Source organism: Amphiura filiformis, chromosome 16 (genome assembly GCF_039555335.1).
Source record: "Amphiura filiformis chromosome 16, Afil_fr2py, whole genome shotgun sequence".
Classification (NCBI taxonomy): domain Eukaryota; kingdom Metazoa; phylum Echinodermata; class Ophiuroidea; order Amphilepidida; family Amphiuridae; genus Amphiura; species Amphiura filiformis.
This window is the reverse complement of record NC_092643.1, coordinates 54,692,996-54,717,534: the sequence shown is the minus strand read 5'-3', so window position 1 is coordinate 54,717,534 and position 24,539 is coordinate 54,692,996. Positions and strand designations below refer to the sequence as shown.

The window sequence follows — 24,539 nt, the reverse complement described above, 5'->3', positions numbered from 1 at the left end:
AGACGCAGAACGGCATTTTCCATCTAATGATTACTTTATTTAGTACTTTAGTGCTCTGCGTGCTAGCCATGCACTGCAATGGAAAAAGTTCAAGTTTTGAAATATTTTCTCAAAATATCAAGAGCTATCTTAAGAACTACTGAATCAATACTAGGCTTGTTTGTACTCATTTTAATGCATTTTTCATGCTGATTCCAAATATGGTCATGAAAATTTACATTTCTGACATTTTTGAATTAAAAAAAAAATTGAAACTTGTCGTCTGCAGTCGACACCCGCGTGAAGAGAGTTAAGTTTAGTGTCTTTTAGGTGTTGCTTTTGTTTTAAGTGTTCGGATACTTTTAGTGCCCATCATATGAAGCCATCTCTGCTTACCATTTGCCGATATTAATTTCGCCTTTAGATGGTTTGAATAATCCATCAGGAAATATACCAAGTCTACCAGTTGCAAACTCTCTGAAACATTCCAAAACAATAACAAATGTATAATAATAATAATAATAATAATAATAATAATAATAATAATAATAATAATAATAATAATAATAATAATAATAATAATAATAATAATAATAATATCAAACTAAACTTTATTCAACTTGACCTGAAGTAAATGTTTAGAAGAGTTTAAATTTACTTTTTATTGCTAGAGAGATTAAAATGATGTGATTAAATGTCAAGAGGAAGGTTTTTTATTCTTATTGGAAAAACTTACAGTGTTAGTATGAATGGAAAATTCAACGATCCCGGCTCAATATGGTCAAGTTCTTCGGAAGAGAAGTACCTTTCGATGGAAATTAAACAAGTCGATTAGATAAAGAATTTTATAACGTGTATTAAAATATACAGTCAACACCATAAATGAGGTGGCAGTTCATGAATATCATAACCAGAATGACCGCAATGATGTTTTCTTTAATTTTAGTTATGAAATTAAAACTGATAGAAGGTACAAATTCATAAGTTTCTAAATTAAAATCAATGATTTTCATTACACGCTTGTCAAATTATTCCAAGAGCTGCTGACTTTTTACTTGTTAGTTAGGTTGAAGTAGCCATTTCCTTTTCTATTATTAAAAATTGGTCAAAATCCTATTTTTTTAGCCGAATATCAATTTTGCCTATACTTTTGTACATAGCCTGAAATTCACAAATTTGCATGGGCACCTTCACAATTTGACGTCATAGCGACATTATGTGGGGACTGTTTGTACTTATTTAGGTATCACTGGAAAGTGAAGACCCATAGGCTATGGGCCATAGCTATACATTGGTACCAAATAAACATCTCAAAAAAAGTAACTAACCCCCCTTAAATAATGACCATTATTCAAAAAAAGGGTGATTGTATTACAAATCTGTAAAATGCGTTGAAAGCAGAATTTATTCCTGCACATTTTGATACCTCATTTGCAGCAATTGACAAAATATTGAAGTCACAGCGTACATTTAAATCAATGTAACCCAAGATTTGAAAGTTGCAGTAAATTGTATTGATTTTGTATTCAGTGTAATGGAAGGAAATCTGTGTAATGATATCTGAGTGTTTTTGTTTTGTTAAAATTTGTATGTAAGTATATACAACTTTCAAATCTGGACCTCACTACATTAAATTGACCGGTGTTTTAAATAGCGCCCTATGTTGATCAAAATTCACTTTAGTAAGTATTTTTTAACGGAGTTAATATTTGAGTTAATAAGTGACACTAGAAAATATAAAAAAGCAGAATTTTGGCCCAGGGGGTCACTCGCATACCAAAGTGGTACGCATGCTCGTCCCCAAAAACGTCGAAAAGGGTTGATTTTTAGAAAAAGGGTGCTTTTCAGGTAAAGTTTCGACGTTTAGGGTATATTTTTTCATTTTCAGTGGGTTTGTTTAAGAATTTACGCCATTTAGGGGTCCATTTTAGTTTCTTACGCCGAATTACGCCATATTTTAGGGGTAAAATTTACAGAGCCTTACCCCAATAAGGGGTACAATTTTTCCACACTGATTACGCCATACCCACTAACCCTAACCCTAACCCACTAACCCTAACCCTAACCCTAACCCTAACCCTAACCCTAACCCTAACCCTAACCCTAACCCACTAACCCTAACCCTAACCTACTAATCATAACCCTAACCCACTAACCCTAACCCTAACCTTAATGTAACATTGACCAACAGTAACCTTAATGTATAACATTGCCCAACAGCAAACTTTATGTAACAAAGAGGGCGCTATTTACTGCCGTGCTTAATGTACAAGATAAGCACCATCATCACTTCAGTGAAATTTCTTAAAATGTAATATATTTACATTTTAGGATTTCTATTGCGCCTGCCTTAAAATGTATAATAAAAAACAAAATTACGTGTTCACGATTTGTAACATATATACAATTTAGCTAGAGAATGAGTTGCATGATGATGATGATGATGATGATCATGATGATGATGATGAAGATGATGATGATGATGATGATGATGATGACGACGACGACGACGACGACGACGACGACAACGACGGTGAAAAAATAATGTAACTATTGATCTCAACTTACATAATTTGAATTGATTGGCGAATTTCACGGAACAGATCGGCGGTAATTGCCAACATGTTTACGTCCAACATGCGACTGTGAAATAAATTATTCATCATTCTTTAGTGATTTTGTCAGTACTTGATATAAAAATTCTTCCATTTAATGTGTTACAAGTTTGCATCAAAACATTCAATCATGAAATCTTATTTCGACCTTCAGTTGTTAGCTTTGACCCTTTAGTATTGAATCAAAAGACAACACAAAATGAATGGTGTTTTGCATCAAAATGACATTTTTTTGTTTGCACTTTTTTTTCATACAAAAGATGTGACTGATATCAAAAGATCAAATGTTACGTTTACGTAAAACCAATATTCAAATAAATGGAACAAATTGCCCAATAACATTTTACATTCCAATATTTATCAATATCTACAAATCAACTCGATTTGTATTTTAATGCATCTCAGTTGAAAAATCTCACGCAATTTTAACGTTGTACGGGTTACGTTTCCATTTTTTTCTACAATAATAATAAGATGTTTTGCTATTTTTATAGTTTGATTTCATTTAAAATGATCTTATTCAATAATGATGTAAATTATTATTTTCGTATTCATGCAGTATGTTTATTTCTGGGCGTCTATTTATAACATTTAGCGCTGATTAGACTACCATGGTTACGAATAAATAAAAATGCCAAAATCGCAGGTGGATCATTTATAACGAAAACGAGAGTTTGCACTTATTTCGACAACAAATTGGGGCTACCATGGTAACTGCCACCCGGGGGGGGGTACTCAGTACAAATGACCATACGGGGACGTGCCGCAAATATGGGTAGCATTTTCAGCCTCTTGGTATATCAATGACCCTTTTTCAAAGCATATTTTGGTATATGAACCCCTTTTTCAAAATTTTCTCAATTTTTTCGGAAAATAGCCCAATTTTTCCTTAATCTAGCCAAAATTTTCAAAATTTTCCCAAAATTTTGGGAAAATTTGTAAAAACTAAGACAATTTGGGTTAAATTCGGCCGAAAATTTTGATTTTTGGTATATCAATGGGTCCAAATTTCTTGAAAAATTGGTATATTTATGGGTCCACTTTCAAATTCTCAGCGGCACGTCCCTACCAAAACCAAACTTGAGTACCCCCCGGGAACTGCCACCACTTGAAATGACCAATTATTTAACAAGTTGTAACGTATGATACAAGGATGAATTATGTTGTTCAATGTTTCGAAATTAACCACAATACCTTAATATTTAAGTTAAAATGTAAAAAATAGTACACATGGAAAATAAACTAAAGGTTATGTACTTACAGATTGTGTAAACTGTGTAAACCGTTGAATGAGTCCGGGCTAAGATCTTTTATTTGGTTTTGTGAAATACGTCTGCATAGTAATATGAAACAAAAATCATACTGATTTTCTGGGATTAATAGTGACATTAAACCTGCACACAAACAACTAAAATGGTGGAACAAAAACGCGTTGGGATAAATATTCCTTAATCTTAAATCAAACGACTTCAATCTTAATCGTAATATGATAACGTCATAAAGTTGTCTATAGTGATAAATGGAGAAAATTGTAACTCTGATCATTGTTAATCTAAATTAAAAAAAAATTATCAGACCATGTCGATTAAAAATTAGAACCAACGGTTTATTGGCAGTGTATGAAATAAGCCATATCACAGTGCAATTTGCACCCCAAAATGTTGTGCAAAATTGCGATACCACATTTTCCCTAACTTTATGTGTCAGTTTGACGGACACTTCAAACTGCCCTGGTTGAAAATATAAAACTAATTTGGAAAGAACGAGAAAATGAGTCAATTATTTGCAAATATTTCACAAATTTGTCAAAATATAAAAAGCTCATATTTCGACAAAAGATATTTTTGTCAAAATGTTTGTTATGATAAATCAATTCATAGGAAAGGTCAGGTACCGTTGGGGCGTATTGACATAAACCTATTTTGATGTACTACGTTGTCAACCGATAGAGAGATGACTAACAAAGAGGATCATTATTTTCAATCGATTGACTTGACCCATAAAGAGTGTTTGTGTGGCAGCACAAATGCAATACGCGTCATAGTGCACTTACGTCCACGGCGAATTCACCATGACCTTTCCAGCCATAAACCCGCTTGTTGAAGATTAAACCGATATATGCAGTACTAAACCATCATATATATTATGGTAATCTATTGTCCAATGCAAATTTATTACCACCTGATAATATTGATCCAATGAGCGACCGAATTTAAATGAGTATCGTCGCCATCCGATATACAACGAATTGACCATATTTATTACACACAAAAATGTTTATGTATTGAAAAAAGTCAAAAACATATGTGACAGTCCACGGCGAATGAGCCTTAAATTCCTCCCCCTGTCAATTTTGTTTTATTTCGTGTTTAAAAATAAACATCATAAACTTAAAATGGTATATCATTTGACTTCAAACGATATCCAGAAGCGGGGTTATGGTTTGTTAAACTTTGCTCCTTCAACAAAATTATAGCTTTTTACGTTTTTACATGTGTCTCTTTTTCCACATGTTGGCAATAAATATCAAACAGTCATAATTGGCGGTCATTTCAAATCATCCCCAAGTCAACGAGGTTTAAGAAAGTTCTCTCATTGTTGGTTATGCATACCTGTACAAAATACAATGCCTGGTAACCCACCACTTGAACAGGATTTAGCAATATAAGCAAACAAAGACCAGAGCTATTAAAAGTTCTGTAGCCATCTGAGGTAGAAGCTTATTATCCAATTCAACAATAGGATTATTGATTAGTTTTTGACAATCGAAATGAGACGGATATCGGGCCAGCTTAAGTTACCGATGAATATGACCTTCGTACACATTTTACACCGTAACTCAGAATACAATTTAGGGAATTTACGGCTCATTTGTGCTGCCGGGTCACATATGCGAAATAATTTTTTTTTAAATCAAGTAACTTTTACTTAATTAGTGAGATGTTGTCGTTAAGGGTCATAGGGTGTGTGTCAGGCTACCTGCCCTTGGATAGTCTTTTTGGTCGACAATCATGAAAAATTAACACAAAGTTTTCAATGACGAGCTTTTATCTCATTGGAACGTCCCGGCTGATCAGTAATTAGGTGAGCATATAGCTGGTAGGATTGTGGGGCTCTCTAATAGAGACTCAATCAGGACTGGGATGGGACTCATCAGCTTTGATGTTCTTTGAAAGGCCTGTTCTTCTAAAAGGCAAAATTGGATCATCTTGAAATGGCCAGGATTTACAGTTTGAGACCATTTATACTATTAATCTGCCTAGTAGGTGGATATTATTTTGCCTTTTAGTTGTGTCACCATACTCACTGGAAATTGTTAGGCACTCTCATTTTGACACAGCTTGTATGAGCCTCGAACTCTTATGTGATTACTTACAAGTTTCTCAAATTGTGACACGAAGCAAATGTTCCAGATGGAATAGAAGTAATGCGGTTATCGTCTAGGTTTCTGAAAGTAAGTATCTTGTTATGTTAATAATTATTTCTATTTAAAATTGCTTCTTTTTTGCTTCTTGGTTTGTTTGTAATTTTGTTATTTTGTAAGGCGCTGTGATCTATGTAGAGCGCCATATAGGTATTTGTCAAAATTATTGAAATTCAGTGGCATGAGTCAATAAATAGTAGATTTATTTTATTATCAATACCAGTAGGCCATCGGCGGAACTTTATCCTTTTTGAGGACTATTCTTGTTTATACATTTTATTCCATTTCCAGGCTTTTTCCAGTAACTGGAAGCCACGGTTGTTTGATGGCATGTAAAACTGAGTCATTTTTAAGAAAAGTTGAACAATGAGGGCGCTATTTATCTAGAGTCTTGTTGGCATCTTTGCAAGGGGTAGACGCTTGTAAAATGGTATTAGCACATCAGCAAACAGACTAACAAATGACATGGGAATTTTCAAAAAAACTTTTTATCATGAAATGTCAAAGTATAACCTATATTATTTGGCTAATTTAAATTAAAAATATATGTAAATAGCGCCCTCAATTTGCACACAAATTTACAGTTTATAGAATTAAAATTACCACAAAAAAGCAGAAAAAGATGAATAGTTTGATATAGAAACGAAAATCTATTTTAAAAGTTGCTACAAAATATATGTGTATATAAAGTGTGACAGCTTTTGGTATTATTCCGGTCTAGACTTGAACATTATAATAATATTTGTTAGAAAAATTAATAAATGATCACATCAAACAACCGTGAAGCAAACATGGAAATCATTTTTAACTATTAAATTTCAATCAACTATCAGTTTTAACAAGAATCGGGCCACTGAGAGATAACAGTGGAGGATCGAGTATTGACTCCCATATTAGCAACAAATCCTCCAAACACGATTGTCTCCGAAACATATTTTGTCCTTTACGTACTCTACTATGTGTTGCGACCACCGAAATTAATACTCACATAACTCGAATATCGATGGAGCCGTTAAACATCCCAAAGATATCTGTTAAATCATTGTTCTGGCCGTACCTGCAACAGGCGAGAAGGTAATTAGGAGTGGCGGGTGATGCTTAAAAAGTGAATTTATTGGGAATCATAGACAAACCACCCCCATATCAGGGATAAACTGGGGACTGCAAAGAGTAAACTGTCCTTTAAATGTCTAGAAATGGGACAAATATTGACAAATTGTGACGGAATTGTGATGGCGACGCCATCGTGTTGTGCCCTTGAGTAAGGCACTTAATCTCGATTACTCCTCTCCACCCAGGTGTATAAATGGGTACCGGCATTCTTAAATGCTGGGAAGGTAACAGACTTGCTATAGAGGAGGTGTATAGCGATCACCCTATAGCAACATTACATGGAGGAGTCTGGCCCAATCGCCAATGAAAGAGAGATGGGCACTCCGATCACTGTTTATACAGGATCGTCTCCTTTACCTTTACCTTTTGTGACGGAAATTTGCCTTTGCCGGGTTTGCCCTCGCATATTAAAATCCTGGCTACGCTTATGGTGCGATTATAAAAGTCAGACATAAAAGCTAATTCTTGTCTGATGTCTCCTATCAATCACACTCGCCACAGCCTGCATGTGATTGGTTAATAGCGCTTAACGTATAAGGTATTCAACCATCTAGGTATCCGGTCTGGTGACTCCATCGGCTAAAAAGAATCGCAGAACATGGTCGATTGCATTGTAGACATGAAAGCAAAGAACGTTTCCTATTACTAAAACCTAACTTTGAGACAAATTGTATGTTTGAAGGTCCAAATTAACTACAGGACATGCTTCTTTTTCACTGTGTTCTGAAATTCAACACGTTCTGAAATTTCAATCACAAAATATCACAAACAAACAGTCTCTAAGTTTGACTTTTCGACTTTGATGATCATAGCAACGGCATTAATGTTTGCATGTCCTGTAGACTCGGACTTCAATCCATATCGTAATAATTCCATACTAAATTGATTAATATTTCTTTGCCATAAAATGTTCACTTTTATTATCAGATATGTGCACTTTTAATTTTGAGCCGAACAATATTGAGGTAAAGCAAAGAAAATTGGAATTTACTACTAGCGCCGATGTCGCTAATGCATGTTACTCCATCGGTCGTACTACGGCAAAATCACTGTTATGAACATCGCGTATGAGTTCGACTAATAATTCCATCGTAAATTAAACGATGGTTCCTGCGTTTTATTCAAAATCTCGGATTTTGACTAAACCACAGCACCCGGAATCTTGATCTTTGCAAGGTATGTTACTGTAATAAAGTACAATATAATCGTGTAAAAACAGAATTTTGAAAAATATTGAGGGCGTCTTCCTCAGTAAATGTTACATGGCTTTAACACGTTTTCTGTTTCGGTTGCTTCATTGTTCAGAAACTAAAAATCAAAACATTACTGTGTACAATACTAGAAGAAAATAGCCATTTCTTAAATAAAATATACAACATGTTGTGACAAATGTCTTTGAAAAGCGGACAAAATACAAACAGCGCCCCAACCTCTATTTTGTGAATATTACAATTGAAACCTTTTAATAGGCTGCTTCAGAAACAAGATTTATAACGTATTATTAAGCAAAGACAAAAACCTAAATTTCCTTGTCCAGATGCAGTTGGTATAACTTCCTATGTCCAAATACTGGTCGAAGCAAATATATTTTGGACCAAATGAATGTCGTCCACGTGCGGGTTGGTCCATCCAAATCTAGTCTAACGTTATTTTTGCCTAGTATTTTCTTCAGCTACATTTTTTTCTGTTAGCCAAATATATATGGGACAAAGTAAGGTTTGGACCAAAATAAATTAGGACATGATATGGTTGGCCGAAAGTCATTGATTGAATCCGGCCAATGTGTACTTACAAATATTGTAGTGATGCCGGTAGCTTAAACTTGGATTCGATGTTATTGTGATCGAAGTACCTGTATAATAGCAAAAAATATAAAAAGTCCTCAGTTAAGGTTTTTGGATATACGGTGATTTCCAACATTATTTGCTACATGACCATTCTTACGTTGTCATTTGTTTATTTATGTCATTGCTGCACTGTTTTAATATCAAAATGATATTAAGCTTCGGGCGAAGGGGTTCCGGCTCGCGTTGCACCAATAAGGTCATCCGAGGCCCATATCTTAAGGGATGTGCAATAACTATGAGCAACTGGTTGTAGAGGGTAAAACGATGTTTTGTTTCAAGCCAAAGGGGAAGCGGAACAAAATATTGGCAAACAAAATATGGGCACCTTTTCAATATTACGCTCTACAAAGTTTTATGGGCATTTATTACAAAATGCCTACCTAGGGAGCCGAGCACTTTTAAGTGATATGGCGTGTTATAAAAGGTTGGAACATATTATAAGTGTTTTCTGTAGGTATTGGGCAATGAATTCTGGGAGGCCAACTAAATCAATATACTATAGATGAGTTGACCTCAATGTTTATCAACAAATGCAAGGGACTTATGCTTGACTGAACCCAATTCTCGTGGACAGATTGAGTTAGCTTGAAATTCCCCTGGACAAGAAACTTACTGCTAATTATTTCGTTGTAACCCGTACAAAATTCAGGTAGCTGATTTTGGCAGCGATGGTCTATTTTGGTATGTATAGGGTGCGCGCTCCTAAGCTGCAAAGTCTCTGATTTATTATTGTTATTAATGTTTTATGGATTGGTGTGGGGCCGCAGTGGTCAGCGACAACCAGTAAAGTGTGCAGAGGCTTGTGGATTTTCATCTAGGCGTCGTGCCTTCACACACCCCCTCCCCCTTTCAACAAATTTCGGGGTCCGTGTCATTTTTGCGGGGTCAAGCTTATTTTGAATCGAAATACGAGAAACATTTTATGTGCGGTGCACAGTCACCATATCTGAAATTCCCTGTACACTTGACCCTATTCCCTGACTTTCGTACACCTTTCAGTAAAGGTGTTATGGTGACCTCAGATAGATGCATTGTTGTAAAATAAATTAAAGCCATATATTCTAACATTTTCAAACAAAATAGATTAGCATTTCTTTGCCATAAAATGTTAGCTTTTACTGTCAGATATATCCCCTTTTATTTTTGAACCGAACAAATACGGCAAAGCAAAGAAAATTGGAATTTACTACCAGCGCACATGTCGCCAATACGTACCACTCCCTCGGTCATGTTATGGTACGATCCTTTGTTGTGTATATTACCGTCCCGCACGCCGTGTACGTACTGTGTGTTATGAACATCGTGTATGCGTTCGACTAATAATTCCATCGTAATAATGAAACGCCGGTTCCGGCGTTTTATTCAAAATCTCGGATTTTGAAAAAACTACAGCACTTGGAGTCTTGATTTTTGCAGGGTATATTGGTTTAATAAATAACAATTTAATCGTGTAAAAAAAAAAGAATTTTAAAAATTCAGTGAGGGCGTCCTCCTCAGTAAATGTTATAATATGGCTTTAATAAGCGACATGTTATTTTGCATATACTTACAATTCCACATTATTTGGGGGAATGTCTGTTGGCAGATCCTGGTCCTTAAGTTGTCGAGAAGAGCAATTGATGTACGCACTTTCTGCAATACAGCTACAGTTGCACATACCACTGTCTATGACCTGACACATTGTTTTATTGTTGCTGCCAGCAGATAGCCTCTGCTGTGTCACACTCACGAAAATCAGAAGTATTACCAATAAACATGGTGTAGACCTATACTTGACGTTTACTTGCGTCGTCATTTTGATACCGTGGTCACTATACCACACTCTTTTGAAATGAATTAATACTCCGTTTATGACTATGTGATATTGCGAATCAAATTATCAATTTACGCTCCATTAACAACCTTGTTCATGTTGTCAACTGAAACACGACGTTGAGATAGTACAATCGTAACTTAACCTTTTATATATTCCTCCGCGTGTGAGGATATGGTTATACGCTAACTTAGTTCCTTATTTGCCCAATTATGACTAATGAAATTACTTTAATACTCCCAGGCACGAATGCTTCGAATACGATTTTGAAGGTGATTTCCGAGCAATTTTTATTATGTTAAATTTGAGAAACATTGCAACATCTCAAAATACATCGCAACGTAATGGCCTATCATGAATATACTATGTGTCATAGAATTTTTATACCAAAAATCGAGGGGGGGGGGAGGGGTCATAATTTTTGACAACAAAAATTTGGTGAGCGGTTATCAGTAGCGTAGCCAGAATTTTAGTGTGAGGGGCAAAGCCAAATTTTCGTTCCCATTTGTCAATTTTTGGTCCCATTTTTAATCATTTTAAGGACACTTTATTCTTTGGCGTCTCCGTTTTATCCCCGGAAAATTTCTGTAGGGCGGGCGATTTTTCGGCTGTTTTTTTGTTGTCTGTTTTATAGTTATTAAGGGTCTGTGACCCGGGGGTCTTCAAAAAGTTTTGGATGCTGGTTTTGTAACCCATCAGTACGCCAATGTTTCATATCACCCAAAAAGCCCCCAGCTTAGTCCATATTGGGTGCTTTTAAGGGTAATTTTGCCCAAAGGCGCCCGATTAGGCGCATTGTTCTCCACTAAAAACCCACCAATGATATACCAAAATCGCTGAAAATTTACCCAAACCGAGGCACATATCTACACTTTCAACCAGGAAAAACCTGAATAGTGCATGAAAAATAAACAATCGTCATTATTCGAATGACTTGCAAATGTCATGAGAAGAATTCGATAGGCATACAATGACTCATTCGTACTGATTGTTGTCAATAATTTAAACTACGTTATGGAAATTCCCGACGATAATTATTGTTATTAACAGAATCTCGGATGTGGACTCTATGTGTAATGTTGTCGAAACTAAAAAGTCGAAACATTTTTTTCTTTTGCACTACGACATTTGAACACCACAAATTCAACGCCAACGTACTCTTATTGCTGTACTCATTTAATCAAAGCAGTAACAGGGACAACGTACTGGTAACAATATCAAGGTAGGTAGTCTTAAAAACATTTTATTCGAGTACAAATTGCGGAATTGAATTGTGAAGATACAGGATGTCATCAGAATCAGGGGCTATTTTTTACTTGGCAAAAAATGGAAAATTTCCAGACATTGTAAAACGCGTTAGTAGTTCCCAAACTGTTTCTTATTTTTAGCCACACACCACAGATATTTTGTGGAGCTTACAAATGGTATCATGCAGATGGTTGGCTGTCTGTCCGTCCATTTCGCTTGTTCTTTCGCTGGGCGTAAATTCATTATTCCACTCTGCAATAACCGATTAATTTCAAAATAGAGTATGGTGACCTTATGTTCTGCATAGTTTTGTGTCAATAATTTGCATAGTTACTGAATATTAATGACCTTTTTTGCATTAATTTGCCTGAAATTCCATTAATCCACTCTGCAGCCTACTCGCAATAACCGGTTAATTTATAAGTTGCTAGAATGATAATAGTATAATCACCTCTTGTGCTTATTAAATAGTTTGTGACAAGGTATTTGCATATTTATGAAAATCTATAAGCTTATTTGCATATTTTACATGAAATTGCGTTAAACCATTAAGTAGCTTACATCCAGTAACTGATGAAATATTAACTTGGTTGGGTGATAGTGATAGTGATAGTGGGCCATCGTGTTGTGCCCTTGAGTAAGGCACTTTATCTCGATTACTCCTCTCCACCCAGGTGTTTAAATGGGTACCGGCATTCTTAAATGCTGGGAAGGTAACAGACTCGCTGTAGAGGAGGTGTAGCGATCCCCTATAGCAACATTACATGGAGGAGTCTGGCCCAATCGCCAATGAAAGAGAGATGGGCACTCCGATCACTGTTTATACAGGATCGTCTCCTTTACCTTTACCTTTACTTTGGGTGATAGAGTATGATCATCTCGTGTGATCTATAGTTTGTGTCATGTTATTTGTACATTTATGAATATTTATGACCTTATTTGCATATTCTTTGTATTTACAAACCTTGATTATCTACAAACCCTCGTTATGGGACCACCAAGTTTCCAAGAAAAGGTATAATGAGCTGCTCACAGAGCGCGCAAAAGCAACAAATGTCACACCTTTTACCAGAAAGCAATCATAAGAATGACATTAGTAATGGCTACTGAGTTTGTTTAAGGTTGTCTTAAGATGGAAACGATCTTCTCTTGTCTTCTTTTTTAAATACTTTTCAACATTTTAAATTTAAATTTACCATATCTCAGTTCTTCTCTTTATAATAAGTTGGCTTGAGGTGTCCAAGCCTACTTTACGCTTCCCCTTTCAAAAGGTTGGTCTTAACCCTGGAATTTTTGGGCCTCATAACTGCCAAATTATTGGTCTAAAGTATACATATAGAATGGCAAATACTTGACAAATCAATCTGTGAGATCATATTTGGGCAAAAATGCCCCCAAAACCACATGTTTTTCCCCCTATTTTTTTTCGGAAAAATTAACAAAAAATTCTTGGGTATTTTTTTTATCAACTTCATGAAAAATATTTGAAATTTGAGTTGAAATCGTGTCTTTTATGGTTGGTTTGCAAAATTTAGCATTTTTGACCATTTCAGGTGAAAATTCAAAAACAAAATAATAAACGGGTGCTACATCTGTTTTTTGAAAATATATTTTTGTTACGTTTTCCGAGCATTTTTGCCCAAATTTGACCTCACAGATGGATTTATCAATTTACCATTCTAAATATGTATACTTTTATATAATTTAGACCAATAATTTAGTTGTTGAGGCCCAAAAGTTTCCACAATTCCGGGCTTAAGACCACCCTTTTAAACATATCTTGACGAAAGCCACAGGAAATCGTTGTTTTCAGCAAAGTGAAAATTATTCGTCTTTTTCATTTTACTAATTAAGGTAATCAGATTCCTTAAGAAAGGTTTACATTTATTGTGGTGTGTATTGTGTATTATTTTTAAGTTTTCTGTATCTGTTATAGTGCGTGTTGACTGGTGTGGTTTACACTCCTTAAGAACTAAACGAGGTCGTCAAACTATTTACGCAATTTGGAACATTGTTGGAAGTAATATAGGTCAATCTACCGGTAGTTCGCACCATGTGTCTGATGGCCTTTACTGAACTAGTCAATAGTGTGTGTTTGCTACTTTAACATTGACTGGTGGTTTACACTCCTTAGGAACCAGTGAGGTCATCAAACTATTTACACAAATTGGAAGTAATGTACTATGTAGGTCGATCTACCGGTAATCGCACGCCATGCATTTTTGATGACCTTTAATTAATGTACTTATCAATAGTGTATGTTTGTTATTTAGCAGTAACTGATGATTTATACGCCTTAGAAACTAGTGAGGTAATCAATTTATTTCCGCAATTTGGAAGTAATAATGTAGTTCAATCTACCGATAGTTCGCATGCAATTTTTGATGGCCTATACTCCCGGCCTATACTGAACTTGGCAGTGTGCTGGGGGCAAGCAATATTAAGATGTGCATTAAGAATCGTTTTTTGCCTGTTGGTCTCCCCAAAGACCCCATAATTTTTCTTGTTTTATGTTCCCTAAATGCACACTTCCCCCACCTCATATATTCTTGTTTCCCCCATAGATTCCCTAAGCTTCCCACCCATTTTTTGTTTTCCATCAAATTCCTACTTTTACATAATATCTACAACCAAAGGACCAAAACCACCAAATTTTTAGTATTTATCCCCGAAAGAATTAATTTTCAAGATCTATCAAAAATAAAGACCCAATTTATGAGCACTTGCAATCGCAAACCCCATTTTTGACAAAAAAATAAAGCCCACACTCATAAGAGTTCAATACGTGAGATCCCAAGGCTCATTGTTATAACAATGCAGATATTAGGGCTGTTGTCGGGTAGAATTTTAGATCTATTCATCTAGATTCGTCTAGATTCGATGTCGAGAAAGCAATACACCAATAAATTCCAAATATCAAGTTCAGAGACCACGTTATACGTCGTTTATTTACATCTAAATATTACTGTCAATTACACGTAATCATATCGGTAATACAAAATGAAGTCTATTAATCTCCCCTTACACTCTATAGGTCAAACTATACTTTTTCCCAATCCTTATGACATGCGAAAAACAAATCGGTGCGTTTTTTAACACAATCTAAGTATCAGAAGTTGGCAATTTTAAAGCCACATGCCTAAATAGGAGCTTTTGTCAACTCTGTCCCCACTTTGGTGAAATCAGTCGTTACTCTACCTACTAGCCAGATTAACCAGCATAGGATCATAAAACGTAAATAATAGGTGGAGTAATAATATGGAGTAAAAAAACCCAATAAAATACATAAGAAAATAGACATCACAAAACTTTAGAACTAAGTATACTAGACCTTTGGTGTTTTCAGTATTATGATAGCCTAATGTTTGTATAAGGTAATGATTATAGTAACTCAATTGCCAAAAATGCCTCCTTTGGCCCCCATGGACCAGATCATGTCACAAATGTTATTTTTGCCTAAATATGTTATGTTGTGTACTTCAAGGAAGTACACGTAACCAAGCGTAATGATATGTGTGGACACGTGACGCATTATAATAATGTGCCCTCGCGTGAATAAAACATATATTGGTCGATGTAATAAGCGTGATATAGAGTGTAATCAAATAAACCTAATTATCATTTACAGGTTGCACAACAGTAATCATATCTGTTTTGAAGCGAAAGATGACACACACCAATGAAATACCAATTTTGCTGATGATAACTGTAATTGCAGTTTTTCCATTTATTGGCTTCAGCCTATCCAAGTGTGATTGTGGTTTCAGAAAACTTTCACCGGAGGAGATCTTGCCAATATCAGCTTGGTTACCACAATTCGACACTTTAAAAATAAAATTTTGCGGTAAGAAGCGTGATCATGCAACACCGTTCATCAAAGAGCTCCACTGGCTTACTATCAAGAACAGAATAACATTCAAAATCCTTGTCATTGTTTTCAAGTGCCTAAATGGCTTTGCTCCATCATACCTTGCCTGCAACTTGTCTCTGTACTCACCTGCACGAACTGGCTTACGATCTTCAACTGACACTACCAGACTCACTGAACAAACTTACACACCTCGCACTCTTCAATCTGCTGCTGACAGATCATTCGCATATGTTGCTCCTCGGTTGTGGAACACTTTACCAACTGCTCTGCGTTCTGTGCCATCACTTCAAATGTTTAAGAAAGGACTTAAAACACACCTTTTCACACAATAATTTTTCTTTTGTTCCATATTATTTGCTTGCTTTTATTTTTGTTTTGTTATTTATTATATAGTGTATCATCACACACGCTGTGATATCTATGAAACAGCGTGTCATAAATAATTTGTATGTATGTATGTAGTCAATTTCCGTAACGTCCTCCTCCTCCATCCTCCTACTATTGATACTGCTACTACTATTACGAGGAAGATAACAAATGGTACTTTCAACAACAAAAGCAACATTATTAACATGATAATAACATTAATAGCAATACTTTATTATATAAAACCAATCAGAGCAAACGTTACAAAAATGTAAGGAGGGTACTAATTTTGTATAGACCTTTTCCCGGGACGTCACTTAACCCTAGAACTACGAAGGGGGGGGGGGGGGTGTACCACCCCCTAATATTTATTATCCGTTATTGCTTATCGTAGATCCATCCTTTGCGTTCATTTTAGTGGCAAAATTTTACCCGGACACCTTACCAGGGGGTAGAACCGGCCATCAAAAATGACCATAAGGGGGTTGATGAGACCACCATTTGTTTCTACAGTAAAATCAATGATTTTCTTTTCGCTCTTGTAAGATGTTTCCAAGAGCTACAGACATTTTATTTGTTAGTTAGCTTGAAATAGTCATTTCCTCTTATATTTAGGAGAAAATCGCTCAAAATCGGGTTTTTTAAAAACTTTTTAGTCGAAAATCAATTTTGCCTATACCTTTGTACATAGAATTTCCCAAATTTGCATGGGCGCCGTCACATTATGACGGCATAGCGACATTATGTGTACTTATTTTGGTATCACTGGATAGAGGAGAACCATAGCTCTATACATTGGTACCAATAAATTATAACGGTATATGACCTTTATAATTTAAAAATAGGGGGGGTGCAACAACCTCCCTTCGTAGTTCCTGTTACAAAATATGGCTCAGTAGTTCTAGGGTTAATCGATATTGGTGCACGGGAACCTATGTGGCACTACACAGTAAGCCAATGAATTAAGGTACCAGTTATGTTCACCCCTGTATATCCTAAATAAAGACAAAATGTCAAAATTAAAACAAGCAGCCAATACCCGTTCTCTTTAGCTCTGATTTAAGACCTTATTTATTAGCATTGGTTAAGAATTAAAGAAACGGTGATTCAAAACCTAATAAAGAAGCGAAATCAAAAGTTGCACTTTTATGTTCTAATCAATGAAAGCACGACGCTAGTTTTAACGTGCTAATCAATGGAAGCGTGGCGCTAGTTCTCTTGTTCACGAACGCTTTGTGTACAAATCAATAGGGCATACAATGCCTCATTTCAAATATTTAGTTTTAGTTTTGGTTTTGGTTTTGGTCACGTGGTTTCCTATTGTCCTGCCTAACCACTTGAAAAATATAGACCATCGAAATATTTGCATTCGACATTACAAAAGGGGCCACTATTGTAATTGTGCTATAAACAAAATCGATTCATGTCCTTAATCCCATGTAGCAGAATCGATGGAAGGCCATTATATGACCTCTAATAACCTAATGAATTTTACTGAAGCAATTTTTACTGCAAAAAGTAGAAGATAGAGGGGAAAATAGATTGTGTAGGGTGTGTGTGCGTTTGTAAATGCCGTCTAACGAGGACTTACATATGGATACACACCGTAAAACGAGGACACACCTCCAAACGAGGACGTCCTCGGTTTGAAACTATGCCCAGGATGACGTAAATGATGCAAATATGCATATAAGATAGCATATAAGATAGGTCCCCCATAGCGGGTATAGGACGGGTCTCAGTTGGATAGTAAGTTGTCTGGTGTGTTTGCGTGAGGTCCACGGTGTGTCGATTAAAAACGGGTGTGTAAGTCTTCGGTTAGATCCTTCTAAAGTCGAGGTCCTCGTTTGAACGTATTTACAAACAGGGGTGTGTGTGTGTGTGTGCGGTGGTGGGGGTGGTTGGAGGGCAAGGGGGATATGGGCCGGGAGAGAGAGAAACAGATGAGAGAGAGCATTGGAAGTGAAAGAGAAGGGGAGGAGAGCTCGAGATGAAGATATCGAATGTAGGGGAGGAGGAGGGGAAGGGGTAATTTAGGGAAGAGGTGGTTATATAGGGAGGGGAGCCCCCTCTTAAAAAGGTATGGGTTGTGCTTCCCGGGGATAATAAACTAATTCATAATCAAATCATCTCCATGCATCGTTTATGTTTCATACAAACAAACAAATCCCCCACCCCGCCCCATCCTTCAATATACGCGCATGTATATGATTTCTAGGCCTAGAACTCGTGAGTGTAATATGCCACCTACCTTCGACAGAGAGCATCAACTGTCGTCCGCGGGATAGATTTCCGATATCAATCATGATAATAATTATGTTAGCACAATAGGCTATTGTATACTTCTGGTTATATACCCTATACTGTGTCCTCCCAGCATAATAGTGTTATGATTGCAGAACAGATCAGCTCTACTTTTTAATCCCTTGATTTTTGGTTTCTGAACAAAAGAGAAACCAAAACTAAATATTTGAAATGAGGGAATGTGGCAAACTGCAACTTTTAAGTTGGTATCTTCCTTGGTTTTTGGGATCACCGTGTCTTTATTTCTTGAACAATTTCAACGAATGAGGTCTTAAATTCGAGCTAAAAGATGTAACTATTGGCTGTTATTTCCAATTTTGACATATCTGTCTTTGTATAGGATTTACAGGAGGTGAACTTAAGGGATCTGGAATGCGCGTTTTGAGCGTTTCGACAGTATTTTTTGTGGGACATGAGAGCACATCAGACATATCGAATTGCATTCTGAATACGAAGAATGTCTTTCTGATATTAAATAATTTTCATTTTTTGAAATTCACGATATAATACACATTTTATGACAAATTATTAAAATTATTGATATTTTTCACATTTTTGATATATAAGAGTCCTCGAAGTAAATTTAATAAATCTAATGTTATATTCGTACAGTGTATGTAGCTGGGAGGAAATGCCGACGATCAATTGAAAATTTTGACCTTTCATATTGAAGTTATGGATTTTTTTCCCCAAAAGACCTAATTTTGTTTGGTGTTTTGGGAAAAAAATCCATATCTTCAATACGAAAGGTCAAAATTTTCAATTGATCGTGGGCTTTTCATCCCACCTACATACACATCAGATTTATAAGTTTACTTCGAGTACTGTTAAATATCAAAAATATCAATTTTTTAATCATTTGCCATAAAATGTGTATTATATTGCAAATTTCAAAAAATCAAAATTATTTGATATCAAAAGGACATTCTTCGTATTTAGAATGCAATATTCGATATGTCTGATGTGCTCTAATGTCCCACAAACGTTCAAACCCCACCCCTTAATAACTGGTACCTTAATTTGTTGGCTTACTGTATAAAATGATTATTGGGTTAAATTATATATATTCATGTTTCACGGGAGCAAAGAATGCAATCCTTGAGCTGTTGTACCATGTAGCTAATCAATACGCCTCCGGACCCTTTTTGGTCGGTATGGTTCTACAAAATCTCATTCTTCACCTCGCCTTTCTTTGGTAGATTTATTTTTTCACATGTGCATTTCTCAATGTTTGAGTCCGATTCTATGATGTTTTCTATGATAAGACCAGTGGCCTAAATAACATTTAATATTAAAGAAACATAGCTTGATTTATTGTATCTTGCAGGTCCCCCAGGGCTAATTAGCGGCTCCGTCAAACCAATGCCTCCAAAATTGAACCAATTTGGAAGGTTTGAAGTCAACTTTACAGCTGGTAGGCTTTTATCTTATAATATACTTCTAGTGCCCGTATCTATTCATCGTTATGTATTCTTCTCCCGTGCATAAGGAGAAACATTGCTGATCGAAAAAACACGTTTCCGAAAGGGAGTACGAACATTTGTCGTTACGGGTAATGATGCACAGTGTCTTCGACCCTATATCTTCATGGCAGGAATCGCCATGGTAGGTTAAATCCACAGCCACGATTAGCCATTTGGTTCAAACCTTTAAAGCTCTTTTAAACTAATAATTAGTCGAGGGACATAACTAAGGCTACTCACAATAGCCGGGTAATCGATCTTGGTTGGGCGTGATTAAGCTTGTATACCCCATTGAGGTCAATGGTCATCGACTTTTATACTGCCTACAGTGAGTGCAGCTGTACTACACGCTGCACGCTGTAGTCCATAACAGGACCAACGCAATATAAAATGGTCAAATTTTGAGTTCAAAGCGCACGGCCAATTTTCAAAGCGCATTCTAGCGACTATCATATCTGTTCAACACGTATTTCCAAGTTTATGAGACCAAATCTGGTTTCTTGAGAAAAAAATCATGACGGGAGATATTCATCATTTTCTAACCCGGTATCAGAAGATTTTCGTCTGATATCAAAATCGTGCATAGCAATTCACGTGTATCGATCCCGTGTATTCATTTTAGTGTCCCTTCTGCACCAAATAATTATTAGCCAGGCGGTGTCGGTGTGTGATGTCATGTTGGGTAAGATCATGCCATAATCTACTTAGTTTGTGTCAAGTTGCGATTGACCAATGAATTGGTGTCATTCTCCTACGAATATGTATGAGGTGTAAAAATGCTTTTTATTTGCAAGTGCTGCAATTGTTGAAACAGACATTTATATTTTGGCATGGCATAATATAGGACAGAGAAAAAAGTAAATGGCGCGAAATTTTTCTTAAAGTAAATAAAAAAGAAATAATAATTATTTGAACAGAAAGCCTTAATTGACGAAAATTGATACCAACAAATGTATCATTTCATTTCATTTCATTTAGTTCTCAAACATAAAAAAAAAACAATTACAGAGAATATCACACATGATTATAATTATACACTAAAATTGCAAAACACTTCATTTGCTGTTGGATCCTCTACTATTAATATAAGTTCAGGATTTGATTGACATACTAAGCAGATGGGTTGGAAGAAAAGTGGTGAAACTCCCTTTTGTGCCGCTGAGAAACTAAAACGCGGAGGCATTTTAGTTTTTGAAAGTGGGCGGCAAATTCTTTAATTTGAGATGTTCAAGCAAGACAATGTGATGTTCAAGCAAGACAGAGAGAAAGACTAGTTTGCGTCTGACGTCACTATCAATCAAACTCCTCACAACCCTTTAATTGGTTAGTAGCCTGTAAAAGGAAGGCTATATTATCTGGTGCCTATCAGAGAAAAGGAATCGCTGAAAATGGCAATCCCATAGTACTTTAAGTTTGATTGAGAGCTGACGTCAGACGGAAACTAGTCTTTTTAATGCTGTCTTTGATATAAGCCCGGTGTATTAAGATGTAATATGTTGCTTTCCCATTAGCCCACGATCTCACATCTGGAGATTTTATCGTGAATTATAACCGATGGCCGTACCATATAGAAACCGATGCCTGTGACTTAGTTTGGCAAGAACTCGGTGTGAAGCTGTGTCCATTAGTAAAAGGAGGTAAGTGTATCTTACTGAATCATCAAAAATTATGTTTGTTTGTATGTATGACTGCTGTTGTGTTGTCGTGGTTCTTCTTTGCATAATTGAACATTTTCTAACCAGTTTTGGTGCAAATGTCGTTAAGTTGGTCAAAAAAACTTTTAAAAAATGGGTCCTAGATATTTATATCTAGTTTTGGGCGTCTGTCAGGCCATTTTTTGTTCCGCGTGTAATTATCACATGATATTAATTTTTAGTTTTCATTTCAACTATGTTGCATGCACCTTACAGAAATCTGTGATCAGCATAGCAGTTGTTCCTCATTGACTCCCTCCAATTTGGAGAGAGATTTCAAAATGTATCACTGACGACACTCTTAGGGTGCAACTTGGAACCCCTAAGGGTTTTTGACCCTGTCAAGTAAACTGAGCTCAAAAAAGAAACTTATAATTTTTACAACTTGTGAATCACAAGGTCATATCTTAAAATACTGTCAATCAAAATGAACCAAAATTACACACAGGATTACCTTAATGCTCTACTCAAAACACATGTCAGTAACCAAACAGTTGTCCAACTGACACAACAGCAAAATGCACTGTCATGGGACAGCTTCCTGGACTTCCTTTACTTTCACAGCCCAACATTTGGCACCCAGGACAAAAAATCTGTGAGAATGCACACAAGATCCTTGCACAGATGATAAAACAGTGCTGCTTTCTGCTTTTCATACACTTTTTTCATGAAACAGGACTGGGCTGTGAATGTGATCCAGGAAGCTGTCCCATGTCAGTGCATTTTGCTGTTGTGTCAGTTGGATAACTGCTTGGTTACTGACATGTGTTAAGAGTAGAGTATTGAAGTAAATCTGTGTGTAATTTTGGTTCAATTTGATGGACAGGATTTCAAGATATGACCTTGTGAAAAATTATAAGTTTCTTTTTGAGCTCAGTTTATATGGAACCCCCAAGGGTTCTTCAAAAGGAACCTTTACATTGGGGTTATTTAAAGAACCCTATGAAAAAGGTGCTTCAAGGAACCTCTAAAGGGTCTCCAAAGAACCTTTGTGATAGAGTTCTTTGAACTTGGCTAGACCTTTATAATATGACCTAAGCTCACTAAGTTTCATCTATTTAAATTTACATGTAGGTACTATTAAACCTGTTAATGAACTATGTTGACCTTAAAATGACCTTGACCATTGTTAAAAAATATTCACATTTATTTCGACATCTGACCTTGACCTGAACCTAGACATGACTTTCAAATTCGGCACGCTTTTTAAAAACATTTTTGTTTGTGCATGTATACTATGTACATCTACATTGCGCAGTTGAGTTTGGTGGTTTCCACGCGTTAGCTGAAGACGATGTACGGAAATTGATCTCCAAAATGGCATCAAAAACTTGCTCCCTAGACCCTATGCCAACGTGGATGTTGAAACTTTGTTTGAATGAATTGCTGCCTGTCATTACGCGTATTATCAACTATTCGCTCCTCTCTGGTGTCTTTCCAGATTGTTTCAAGATAGCGCATGTCATTCCATTGCTTAAAAAAGCAACGCTGGATGCTGAGCAGCTGAAGAGTTATCGCAGTGTGTCCAATTTGAGCTTCATGTCGAAGGTTGTGGAGAAAGCAGCTGCTGAACAGATTCAAGCATATCTCATCAATAATAATTTGTACTCTAACCTCCAGAGTGCCTACCGAAAGCACCACAGCACCGAATCGGCGTTGTTACGTGTCATGAATGATATTCTTCTTACTGTTGACAAGAGGGAGGACGCGGTACTTGTACTACTTGATCTCAGTGCCGCGTTCGACACTATTGACCACACAATCCTCCTCCAGCGTCTGAAGCATCAGTATGACATCACTGGTACCTCACTTTCGTGGTTAGTCATACATGCATGGACGTAAGCAAGCTGTCAAGATTGGTGACACTTTATCATCATTCTGTGATCTTACCTGCGGTGTCCCGCAAGGTTCGGTCTTTGGACCACAGATCTTCACGATGTATACAGCTCCCATCGAGAATGTTGTTAGAGATCATCAAGTCGAGGGAATGTTCTACGCGGACGACAGTCAGCTGTATGTGTCTTTCAATGCTGACAATAGGAATGATAATCTTGTAAAACTTGAGGCTTGTGTTAACGACATCAAGAAATGGACAGTTGAAAATAAACTCGCACTCAACGACGATAAGACTGAGGTCATCCATATACGCTCGCGCTACGTGGATTCTGACCCCATCGGTGACTTCAAAGTTGGAACATTTAATGTTCCAATTGCCTCGCAAGTAAAAGACCTCGGTGTTGTAGTCGACACGCACCTCACCATGACCTCGCACGTCAATCAAATCTGCAAAAAAGCTTGTCTTGCCATCAGGAAAATCGGCCGTATTAGGAAATACCTGGACAGAGAGAGCACAGAAAAACTTGTGCACGCTTTTGTTTCTTCTCAGCTTGATTGTGGATATAGTTTATTGTTCGGTCTTCCTGAGTTCCAGTTAGCGAAGCTGCAACGTCTCCAAAACTCCGCGGCTCGGTTGGTAACACTTACAAAGCGACGCGAGCATATTTCACCAATTCTCCGTGATCTTCATTGGTTGCCGGTGAAAAGCAGGATCACATACAAACTTTTGCTGACAACATACAAAGCACTTCATGATCTCGCCCCAGCTTACATCCGGGAACTTGTCGTCATCAAAGATCCTGTTCGCTCGCTGAGATCTAACGTGGCTCCTCAACTTCATCATACATCTGTCAACACTGTCACCTACGGACAACGTTCATTCAAGTACGCCGCTCCCGCCACCACACATCAGAAATTCATCTTCACTTGCACTGTTCAAAAAGAAACTCAAAACTCATCTGTTCA

The 24,539-nt window shown here is 36.5% G+C and overlaps 2 long non-coding RNA genes across 2 annotated transcripts in view; both read left to right on the top strand.

The window, feature by feature from the left end:
• LOC140136635 (uncharacterized) overlaps positions 1-24,539 on the top strand; it is a 50,638-nt gene that overhangs the window by 24,575 nt on the left and 1,524 nt on the right. The gene's annotated exons all lie outside the window — the stretch shown is intronic.
• On the top strand, positions 11,943-21,691 carry LOC140136632 (uncharacterized). Its single transcript, XR_011856711.1, has 4 exons — positions 11,943-12,013; positions 15,668-15,883; positions 19,908-19,994; positions 21,555-21,691. It is a non-coding gene; the product is annotated as an uncharacterized lncRNA (long non-coding RNA).